At 45.2% G+C, this 12468-nt stretch overlaps 1 protein-coding gene across 4 annotated transcripts in view; it reads right to left on the bottom strand.

The window, feature by feature from the left end:
- The window catches only part of wdpcp (WD repeat containing planar cell polarity effector), a 115411-nt gene extending 102965 nt beyond the window's left edge, over positions 1 to 12446 (bottom strand). For 2 of the 4 annotated variants that reach the window (XM_078405697.1, XM_078405700.1), the window contains exon 1: positions 12043 to 12171. The gene's annotated coding sequence lies outside the window, so the exon portion shown is untranslated. Of the gene's footprint in view, positions 1 to 12042; positions 12175 to 12384 lie in introns of those variants that run through there. The other 2 variants (XM_078405698.1, XM_078405701.1) reach the window with 2 other exon arrangements.
- Positions 12447 to 12468: the final 22 nt, after the last annotated feature.

Raw genomic sequence — 12468 nt, 5'->3', positions numbered from 1 at the left:
TTATCTGCAACTCGGTCCAGTTCTCAATACTTTGCTACAGTACCCCAGTGAAACATGTCTAAACTCTGAAACATTAAGTGTAAAGAAATAATTTTGCCTCATTATATTTTCTTTATGCACAGATACCAAAGAAAATTAAAAACACCGTCAATAATAGTAGTATTGTCTCTGTTCCCAAAGGTTTTATTCTTTGAAAGAGGAGAAATTCTAGCTGCAGCTGTTTTCAAACATGGATGTAATGACCCTCTAATTAGCCAATGAAAAATACATGGGGAGATATATTTTCAAGACAATGCCACACAAAAAGTCTGTTAGTAATGTTTCTCTATAACACAGGTTCAAACATTCAGTCAGGCGAGATTTGAAAAAATATCCATGTAGAAATTTGTTCTCTGTCACATGAAACTAAACACATGATATCCGAGCGACGTGACAATTATTTGTTACATGCCAGGGTAGCAGTATAAACGAATTCCTTTCCAAAGGTTCCTAATAGGTACAAGGTGATAACTGTGATTAGTATTCCTAGTTTTCATTATATAAACCGCCACGAGTAGAAATCGCAGACTAAAATAGGCTGCAAAAGTTAGTAAGTACAATAATATTGTACATCTAAGACAGACACTAAAGGCTGGAGAAACTCGGTGGGACAGGCAGCATCTCTGGAGAAGAGGAATAGGTGACGTTCTTCAGGGTCTGAAGAAGGGTCTCGACCCAAAACATCACCTATTCCTTTTTGCCAGACATGCTGCCTGTCCCGCTGAGTTACTCCAGCCTTTTGTGTCCGTCTTAGGTATAAACCAGCATCTGCAGTTCCTCCCTACACAATACTGTACATCTACCATTTAAATGATTTAATTGTATTTTTCACTACTTATGCTTTATCAACAACACAAATGGATAATGCTAGATACATTAGAACCATTTTAACACTTGGCCTTTGGAAGGTTCATCACAAGCTAAAGAAAGTGTATGTCCATTGGGATATTTGAAATGAAAAGAATATTACTTCAGCCATTTAATGCACTATTCCAAAACAACAAGATTAAATTATCAGATGGATAAAATACATCCTGCATTGGTGCAGCACCCTGTCCTCCCCCCCCCCTCCCCTCTCTCAAAGCTTCCTTGAAAAATAATATTGCGAATGATGTGGTTCTGACTCGCATCCACTCAAAAAGGCACAAAGTGCTGGGATAACAGTTGGTCATAGAAACATAGAAAATAGGTGGTGTAGGCCATTCGGCCCTTCGAGCCAGCCCTGCCATTCAATATGATCATGGCTGATCATCCAGAATCAGTACCCTGTTCCTGCTTTTTCCCCATATCTCTTAATTCCGTTAGCCCTAAGAGCTAAATCAAACCCTCTCTTGAATACATCCAGTGAATTGGCCTCCACTGCCTTCTCCAAAGAGGAAGAAAGATTCTAAGGGGAGTAAGAGGCGACCGTGGCAGACAAGGGAAGTCAAGGACAGTATAAAAATAAAAGAGAAGACAAATAACATAGCAAAGATGAGCAGGGAGCCAGAGGATTGGGGAACTTTTAAAGATCAACAGAAGGTAACTAAAAAGGCAATCCAGGGGGAAAAGATGAGGTACAAAGGAAAGTGGCCAAGAATATAAAGGATAGAAAAAGCTTCTTTAGGTATGTGAAGAGGAAAAAATTAGTTAAGACAAATGTGGGTCCCTTGACGACAGAAACAGGTGAATTTATTATGGGGAACATGGAAATGGCAGACAAAATGAACAGGTACTTTGGTCCTGTCATCAATAAGGAAGACACTAACAATCTCCCAGATGTTCTAGTGGCCAGAGGTCCTAGGGTAACGGAGGAACTGAAGGAAATTCGCATTAGTCAGGAAATGGTATTGGGTAGACTGATGGGACTGAAGGCTGATAAATTCCCAGGGCCTGATGGTCTGCATCCCAGGGTACTCAAGGAGGTGGCTCTAGAAATCGTGAATGCATTGGTGATCATTTCCCAATGTTCAATAGATTCAGGATCAGTTCCTGTGGATTGGAGGGTAGCTAATGTCATCCCACTTTTTAAGAAAGGAGGGAGAGAGAGGGAATTATAGACCAGTTAGCCTGACATCGGAGGTGGGGAAGATGCTGGATTCGATTATCAAAGATGTAATAGCAGCGCATTTGGATAGCAGTAACAGGATCGATCCAAGTCAGCATGGATTTACGAAGGGGAAATCATGCTTGACTAATATTCTGGAATTTTTTGAGGATGTGACAAGTAAAATGGACAAGGCAGAGTCAGTGGATGTAGTGTGCCTGGACTTTCAGAAAGCCTCTGATAAGGTCCCACACAGGAGATTAGTGGGCAAAATTAGAGCACATGGCATTGGGGGGGTTGTAGGATATTGACATGGATAGAAAATTGGTTGGCAGACAGGAAACAAAAAGTAGGGATTAACGGGTCCCTTTCAGAATGGCAGGCAGTGACTAGCGGGGTGCTGCAAGGCTCGGTGCTGGGACCGCAGCTATTTACAATGTACATTAATGATTTAGATGAAGGAATTAAAAGAAACATTAGCAAAATTGCAGATGACACAAAACTGGGTGGCAGTGTGAACTGTGAAGAGGATGCTATGAGGTTGCAGGGTGACTTGGACAGGTTGGGTGAGTGGGCAGATGCAGATTATTATCTGAATGGTGTCGGGTTAGGAAAAGGGGAAGTACAACAAAACCTGGGTGTCCTTATACATCAGGCACTGTAAGTAAGCATGCAGGTAAGCAGGCAGTGAAGAAAGTTTATGGCATGTTGGCCTTCATAACGAGAGGTGTTGGGTATAGGAGCACAGAGGTCCTTCTGCAGTTGTACAGGACCCTGGTGAGACCACACCTGGAGTACTGTGTGCAGTTTTGGTTTCCTAATTTGAGAAGGGACATTCTTGCTATTGAGGTAGTGCAGCGTAGGTTCACAAGGTTAATTCCCGGGACTGTCATATGATGAAATAATGGAGACTGGGCTTGGATTCACTGGAATTTAGAAGGATCAAAGGCGATCTGAAAGAAACATATATAATTCTTAAGGGAATGGACAGGCTGGATGCAGGAAACATGTTCCCGATGTTGGGGGAGTTCAGAACCAGGGGACACAATAAGGGGTAGGCCATTTAGAACTGAGATGAGGAAAAACCTTTTCACACAGAATGTTGTGAATTTGTGGAATTCTCTGCCTCACAAGGCAGTGGAGGCCGATTCACTGGATGCATTCAAAAGAGAGTTAGATAGATCTGAGGGCTAGCGGAATCAAGGGACATGGGGAGAAGGCAGGAACGGGGTACAGATTGTGGATGATTAGAAATGATCACATTGAATGGCGGTGCTGGCTCAAAGGGCTGAATGGCCTACTCCTGCACCTATTGTCTATGGATCTAGAATTCCACAAATGCTCAACTCTCTGGTTGAAAAGGTTTTTCCTCATCTCAGTCCTAAATGGCCTACCCCTTACTCTTAAACTGTGGCCCATGGTTCTGGACTCCCCCAACATCGGGAACAATTTTCCTGCATCTAGCCTGTCCAATCCTCTAAGAATTTTATGTTTCTATAAATCCCCTCTCATCCTTCTAACTTCCAGTGAATATAAGCTCAGTCGATCCATTCTTTCATCATATGTCAGTCCCGCCATCCCGGGAATTAATCTGGTGAACCTACGCTGCACTCCCTCAATAGCAAGAATGTCCTTCCTCAAATTAGGAGACCAAAACTGCACACAATACTCCAGGTACGGTCTCACCAGGACCGTGTATAACTGCAGTAGGACCTCCTTGCTCCTATACTCAAATCCTCTTGCAATGAAGGCCAACATGCCATTAGCTTTCTACACAGCCTGCAGTACCTGCATGCTTACTTTCAGCGACTGATGTACAAGGACACCAAGATCTTATTGCACCTCCCCTTTTCTTAATCTGACACCATTCAGATAATAATCTGCCTTCTTGTTCAAGCCACCAAAGTGGATAACCTCACATTTATCCACATTATACTGCATCCACCATGCATCTGCCACCCAGCTTTGTGTCATCCACAAACTTGGAAATGTTACATCTAATTCCTTCGTCTAAATCGTTAATATATATTGTAAATAACTGAGGTCATAGCACTGAGCCTTGCGGCACTCCATTAGTCACTGCCTGCCATTCTGAAATGGACCCGTTAATTCATACTCTTTGCGTCCAGTCTGCCAACCAGTTCTCTATCCATGTCAGTACCCTACCCCCAATACCATGTGCTCTTATTTTGCACACTAATCTCTTGTGTGGGACCTTGTCAAAGGCTTTTTGAAAGTCCACATACACTACATCCACTGGCTCTCCCTTATTCATTCTACTTGTTACATCCTCAAAAAATGCCAGAAGATTATTCAAGCATGATTTCCCCTTCATAAATCCATGCTGACTTTGACCGATCATTTCACTGCTTTCCAAATGCACTGCTATAACATCTTTAATAATCGACTCCAGCATCTTCCCCACTACCGATGTAAGGCCAATTGGTCCATAATTCCCTGTTTTCTCTCTCCCTCCTTTCTTAAAAAGTGGGGTTACATTAGCTACCCTCCAGTCCACAGGAACTGATCCAGAGTCTATAGAACATTGGAAAATGACCACCGATGAAGCCAAGATTTCTAGGGCCACCTCCTTGAGTAATCTGGGATGCAGACCATCAGGCCCTGGGGATTTATTTGCCTTTAGCCCAACAGTTTACCCAACACCATTTCATGACTAATGTGAATTTCCTTCCATTCCTCCCTCCCACTAGATCCTCAGTCCCCTAGTATCAGGCGGCAACTCTTGCGAACATGGACAGGTTCGGGATCAGTCTGAAGGAGGATCCCGATCCTAAATGCTGCCTATCCAACTTCTCCAGATATATATTTGTTTGCTGTTTTTTCAATAAATTGTTGAATACTGGAACTTTACAACTGTCAATAGACAATAGACAATAGGTGCAGGAGGAGGCCATTCAGCCCTTTGAGCCAGCACCGCCATTCAATGCGATCATGGCTGATCACTCTCAATCAGTACCACGTTTCTGCCTTCTCCCCATACCCCCTCACTCCGCTATCCTTAAGAGCTCTATCCAGCTCTCTCTTGAAAGCATCCAACGAACTGGCCTCCACTGCCTTCTGAGGCAGAGAATTCCACACCTTCACCACTCTCTGACTGAAAAAGTTCTTCCTCATCTCCGTTCTAAATGGCCTACCCCTTATTCTTAAACTGTGGCCCCTTGTTCTGGACTCCCCCAACATTGGGAACATGTTTCCTGCCTCTAATGTGTCCAATCCCCTAATTATCTTATATGTTTCAATAAGATCCCCCCTCATCCTTCTAAATTCCAGTGTATACAAGCCTAATTGCTCCAGCCTTTCAACATACGACAGTCCCGCCATTCCGGGAATTAACCTAGTGAACCTACGCTGCATGCCCTCAATAGCAAGAATATCCTTCCTCAAATTTGGAGACCAAAACTGCACACAGTACTCCAGGTGCGGTCTCACCAGAACCCGGTACAACTGTAGAAGGACCTCTTTGCTCCTATACTCAACTCCTCTTGTTACGAAGGCCAACATTCCATTGGCTTTCTTCACTACTTGCTGTACCTGCATGCTTCCTTTCAGTGACTGATGCACTAGGACACCCAGATCTCGTTGAGCATCCCCTCTTCCTAACTTGACACCATTCAGATAATAATCTGCCTTTCTATTCTTACTTCCAAAGTGAATAACCTCACACTTATCTACATTAAACTGCATCTGCCATGTATCCGCCCACTCACACAACCTGTCCAAGTCACCCTGCAGCCTTATTGCATCTTCCTCACAATTCACACTACCCCCCAGCTTAGTATCATCTGCAAATTTGCTAATGGTACTTTTAATCCCTTCATCTAAGTCATTAATGTATATCGTAAATAGCTGGGGTCCCAGCACCGAACCTTGCGGTACCCCACAATTCCCTGCCATTCCGAAAGGGACCCATTTATCCCCACTCTTTGCTTTCTGTCTGTCAACCAATTTTCTATCCATGTCAGTACCCTACCCCCAATACTGTCGTAGGGTCTCTAAATTTTTCTCAAGTTAAAACATGATTTGAATAGCAAGGGGACAAGAATAGTTCTTGTTTACTTTGTGCATGTCAGTTCATTGAAAACTAAAAAAATGAAAAATGCAGAAATCTATATTAATCATTAAACGTATAATGATGCTTTACATTTTAGATTTTCCATAAGATTCATTCAAAATGTAGTGCTTGGCTGGGCATTTGGCATACTAAAAGTTATTAAATAAAATTAAAGTTATTATTTGGCATACCAATAGGAAAGATATTGTCAAGCTTGAAAGAGTTCAGAGAAGATTTACGAGGATGTTGCCAGGACTAGAGGGTTTAAGCTTTAGGGAGGTTGAGTCGGCTGGGTCTCTATTCCTTGGAGCGCAGGAGGGGTGATTTTATAGAGGCGTATAAGATCATGAGAGGAATAGATCGGGTAGATGCACAGAGTCTCTTGCCCAGAGTAGAGGAATCGAGGGCCAGAGGACATACAGTGCATTCAGAATGTATTCAGACCCCTTCACTTTTTCCACATTTTGTTACGTTACAGCCTTATTTAAAATGGATTAAATTCTTTTTTTTTTAAATCATCAATCTACACACAATACCCCATAATAAAAAAGCAAAAACAGGTGTTTAGAAATTTTTGCAAAGTAATTAAAAAGAAATAACTGAAATATCTCATTTACATAAGTATTCAGACCCTTTACTCAGTACTTTGTTTAGGCACCTTTGGCAGTGATTACAGCCTCAAGTCTTCTTGGGTATGAATCTACAAGCTTGGCACACCTGTATTTGGGTAATTTCTCCCATTCTTCTCTGCAGATCCTCTTAAGCTCTGTCAGGTTGGATGAGGAGCGTCGATGCACAGCTATTTTCAGGTCCCTCCAGAGATGTTCGATCGGGTTCAAGTCTGGGCTCTGGCTGGGCCACTCAAAGACATTCACAGACTTGTCACGAAGCCACTCCTGCGTTGTCTTGGCTGTGTGCTTAGGGTCGTTGTCCTGTTGGAAGGTGAACCTCCGCCCCAGTCTGAGGTCCAGAATGCTCTGGAGCAGGTTTTCATCAAGGATCTCTCTATGCTCCGTTCATCTTTCCCTCGATCCTGACTAATCTCCCAGTTCCTGCCGCTGAAAAACGTCCCCACAGCATGATGCTGCCACCACCATGCTTCACCGTAGGTATGGTATTGGCCAGGTGATGAGTGGTGCCGCCTGGCATTCAGGCCATAGAGGTCAATCTTGGTTTCATCAGACCAGAGAATCTTGTTTCTCATGGTCTGAGAGTCCTTTAGGTGCCTTTTGGCAAACTCCAAGCAGGCTGTCATGTGCCTTTAACTGAGGACTGGCTTCCGTCTGGCCACTCTACCATAAAGGCCTGATTGGTGGAGTGCTGCAGATATAGTTGTCCTTCTGGAAGGTTCTCCCATCTTCACAGAGGAATTCTGGAGCTCTGTCAGAGTGACCATCGGGTTCTTTGTCACCTCCCTGACCAAGGCCCTTCCCCCCCGATTGCTCAGTTTGGCCGGGTGGCCAGCTCTATGAAGAATCCTGGTGGTTCCAAAGTTCTTCCATTTAAGAATGACGGAGGCCACTGTGCTCTCTGGAGCGAAGGAAAGGGTGACGTTCGGGTTGAGACCCTTCCTAAGACAGCAGTTGCTGTCTGTCCCGCTGAGTTACTCCAACATTTTGTGTCTATCTTCGGTTTAAATCAGCATCTGCAGTTCCTCCTGCACAGGTCATTGATTCTCTCAGGTACATTATAAACACTTGTGGGTTCTACAAAGATTTGCAATCGAGCCCCGACAATGAAGTTTGCAGACGACACAACGGTGATCGGGCTGATCACCAATGGTGATGAAACAAACTAGAGCGGAGGTGCAGAACCTGGCGGACTGGTGCTCAGATAACAACCTGTCCCTAAACACCTCCAAGACCAAGGAGCTGATCATCAACTTCCGTATTTATTCACAAAATCCTGGAGTAACTCAGCAGGTCAGGCAGCATCTCAGGAGAGAAGGAATGGGCGACGTTTCGGGTCGAGACCCTTCTTCAGCCCATTCCTTCTCTCCTGAGATGCTGCCTGACCTGCTGAGTTACTCCAGCATTTTGTGAATAAATACCTTCGATTTGTACCAGCATCTGCAGTTATTTTCTTATATTATATCAACTTCCGTAGATTACACAACAGGGAAAATGCTCCAATCTTTATCAATGGGGACAGTGTGGAGAGAGTCTCCAGCTTCAAGTTTCTGGGCACTCACATTTCGGAGGATCTCACATGGTCCAATAACACTGCTGCGCTGGTCAAGAAGGCACAGCAACGACTGTTCTACCTAAGAACACTGAAAAAGTCTGGTCTACCCCAACAGCTGCTGACGACCTTCTACCGCTGCACCATAGAGAGCATCCTAACACATGGCATCCCTGTGTGGTACCTCAGCTGCACAGAGGCAGAGAGGAGAGCTCTTCAGCGGGTAGTCCATAGAGCTCAGAAGACTATCGGAACACAGCTACCAGCCTTGGAGGGCATCTACAACACACAATGCCTCAGAAAAGCCACCAGCATTCACAAAGACTCTTCACACCCCTGCAACAGTCTGTTCGAACTTCTACCATCGGGCAGATGATTCAAGGCCTTCTACGCCCGCACCTCCAGACTCAGTAACAGCTTCACCCCCAGGGCCATAGCTGCTATGAACCGATCCTGCTGAGCCGGATGGTCACATCGCGCAGTGAACCGGCACAGATCTACTTAATCTCATAATCAACATACATAATCTAGTGTAGGAAGGAACTGAAGATGCTGGTTTAAACCGAAGATAGACACAGTGCTGGAGTAACTCAGCGGGTCAGGCAGCATCTGTGGAGAACATGGATAGGTGACGTTTCACAGAGTGCTGGAGTAACTCAGCGGGTCAGAAGGAATGGGTGAAGGAATGTCTGAAGAAGGGTCTCGACCCGAAACGTCACCCATTCCTTCTCTCCACAGATGCTGCCTGTCCCGCTGAGTTACTCCAGCTTTTTTACTCCACATAATCTCTACTTTGGTAAAACAATTGTTTCCTTTTGTTAAACGCAGATTGTAAATCCACGAGTACATACAATAGAACATTTGACGAGATCCTACAGCCCTGCAGATACAACGTGAGCTGAACAGCCCACACACACATATATCAGTGTCCCTAATGTTGTCACTCCGCGGACACTCCGCAGATGCAGTTTAATGTGGATAAGGGTGAGGTTATACACTTTGGTGGTAAGAATAGGAAGGCAGATTATTATCTGAATGGTGTCAAGTTAGGAAATGGGAACGTACAAGATCTGGGTGTCCTAGTGCATCAGTCACTGAAAGGAAGCATGCAGGTACAGCAGGCAGTGAAGAAAGCCAATGGAATGTTGACCTTCATAACAAGAGGAGTGGAGTATAGGAGCAAAGAGGTCCTTCTGCAGTTGTACAGGGCCCTAGTGACACCGCACCTGGAGTACTGTGTGCAGTTTTGGTCTCCAAATTTGAGGAAGGATATTCTTGCTATTGAGGGTGTGCAGCGTAGGATTACTAGGAATTCCTGGAATGGCGGGACTGTCATATGTTGAAAGACTGGAGCGACTAGGTTTGTATACAGTGGAATTTAGAAGGATGAGGGGGGATCTTATCGAAACGTATAAGATTATTAAGGGGTTGGACACGTTAGAGGCAGGAAACATGTTCCCAATGTTGGGGGAGTCCAGAACAAGGGGCCACAGTTTAAGAATAAGGGGTAGGCCATTTATAGACAATAGACAATAGACAATAGGTGCAGGAGTAGGCCATTCAGCCCTTCGAGCCAGCACCGCCATTCAATGCGATCATGGCTGATCACTCTCACTCAGTACCCCGTTCCTGCCTTCTCCCCATACCCCCTCACTCCGCTATCCTTAAGAGCTCTATCCAGCTCTCTCTTGAAAGCATCCAACGAACTGGCCTCCACTGCCTTCTGAGGCAGAGAATTCCACACCTTCACCACTCTCTGACTGAAAAAGTTCTTCCTCATCTCTGTTCTAAATGGCCTACCCCTTATTCTTAAACTGTGGCCCCTTGTTCTGGACTCCCCCAACATTGGGAACATGTTTCCTGCCTCTAATGTGTCCAATCCCCTAATTATCTTATATGTTTCAATAAGATCCCCCCTCATCCTTCTAAATTCCAGTGTATACAAGCCTAATTGCTCCAGCCTTTCAACATACGACAGTCCCGCCATTCCGGGAATCAACCTAGTGAACCTACGCTGCACGCCCTCAATAGCAAGAATATCCTTCCTCAAATTTGGAGACCAAAACTGCACAGTACTCCAGGTGCGGTCTCACCAGGGCCCGGTACAACTGTAGAAGGACCTCTTTGCTCCTATACTCAACTCCTCTTGTTACGAAGGCCAACATTCCATTGGCTTTCTTCACTGCCTGCTGTACCTGCATGCTTCCTTTCAGTGACTGATGCACTAGGACACCCAGATCTCGTTGAGCATCCCCTCTTCCTAACTTGACACCATTCAGATAATAATCTGCCTTTCTATTCTTACTTCCAAAGTGAATAACCTCACACTTATCTACATTAAACTGCATCTGCCATGTATCCGCCCACTCACACAACCTGTCCAAGTCACCCTGCAGCCTTATTGCATCTTCCTCACAATTCACACTACCCCCCAGCTTAGTATCATCTGCAAATTTGTTAATGGTACTTTTAATCCCTTCATCTAAGTCATTAATGTATATCGTAAATAGCTGGGGTCCCAGCACCGAACCTTGCGGTACCCCACTGGTCACTGCCTGCCATTCCGAAAGGGACCCATTTATCCCCACTCTTTGCTTTCTGTCTGTCAACCAATTTTCTATCCATGTCAGTACCCTACCCCCAATACCATGTGCTCTAATTTTGCCCACTAATCTCCTATGTGGGACCTTGTCGAAGGCTTTCTGAAAGTCGAGGTACACCACATCCACTGACTCTCCCCTGTCAATTTTCCTAGTTACATCCTCAAAAAATTCCAGTAGATTTGTCAAGCATGATTTCCCCTTCGTAAATCCATGCTGACTCGGAATGATCCTGTTACTGCTATCCAAATGCTCAGCAATTTCGTCTTTTATAATTGACTCCAGCATCTTCCCCACCACTGATGTCAGACTAACTGGTCTATAATTACCCGTTTTCTCTCTCCCTCCTTTCTTAAAAAGTGGGATAACATTTGCTATCCTCCAATCCACAGGAACTGATCCTGAATCTATAGAACATTGAAAAATGATCTCCAATGCTTCCACTATTTCTAGAGCCACCTCCTTAAGTACTCTGGGATGCAGACCATCAGGCCCTGGGGATTTATCAGCCTTCAGTCCCATCAGTCTACCCAAAACCATTTCCTGCTTAATGTGGATTTCCTTCAGTTCCTCCATCACCCTAGGTTCTCCGGCCCCTAGAACATTTGGGAGATTGTGTGTATCCTCCTCAGTGAAGACAGATCCAAAGTAACGGTTTAACTCGTCTGCCATTTCTTTGTTCCCCATAATAAATTTCCCTGCTTCTGTCTTCAAGGGACCCACATTTGCCTTGACTATTTTTTTCCTCTTCACGTACCTAAAAAAACTTTTGCTATCCTCCTTTATATTATTGGCTAGTTTACCCTCGTACCTCATCTTTTCTCCCCGTATTTAGAACAAAGATGAGGAAAAACGTTTTCAGTCAGAGAGTTGTGAATCTGTGGAATTCTCTGCCTCAGAAGGCAGTGGAGGCCAATTCTCTGAATGCATTCAAGAGAGAGCTGGATAGAGCTCTTAAGGATAGCGGAGTGAGGGGGTATGGGGAGAAGGCAGGAACGGGGTACTGATTGAGAATGATCAGCCATGATCACATTGAATGGCGGTGCTGGCTCGAAGGGCCGAATGGCCTCCTCCTGCACCTATTGTCTATTGACAACTTCACGCAATCATCCCCGCACGCTCACCACACTTTCCGCGGTGATATTGACAGGCGTGGAGGTGAGAGCGCCCGCATTGCTGGTGCGCTGGGCTGGGCTGCAGTAGTTCTCTCCCCGCAGGCCCCGCTCCTCACTGCAGGCCGCCGCCGTCTCCTGGCAACGCCAGCCGGGGTGACTTCCGGCCGCGGCGGACGGACACTTGGGGTGGGAGTGCACCGCCCGCACCGCGCGAACAGGCCGGCCTATCCATCCCTCCGCCATAAGAAATAAATAAGTGCGTCCTTGAAAACCCAACGGACCAACAAACGGGAGCGTTTAACATAATTTACCGCCATTTCAGAAACAAATATCAATTCTTCCACCACTTACAATTTATTGATGTTTTCCTGAGCGGCCTGGTAACCGGATGGGACAGGAGGGCGCCCTGCTCCTCTCCCGCCCCCCGGCATGATC

This window comes from Rhinoraja longicauda, chromosome 9, assembly GCF_053455715.1.
Source record: "Rhinoraja longicauda isolate Sanriku21f chromosome 9, sRhiLon1.1, whole genome shotgun sequence".
Lineage (NCBI taxonomy): Eukaryota > Metazoa > Chordata > Chondrichthyes > Rajiformes > Arhynchobatidae > Rhinoraja > Rhinoraja longicauda.
The sequence above is the reverse complement of the archived record's forward strand: the minus strand, read 5'-3'. Positions and strand labels throughout refer to the sequence as shown.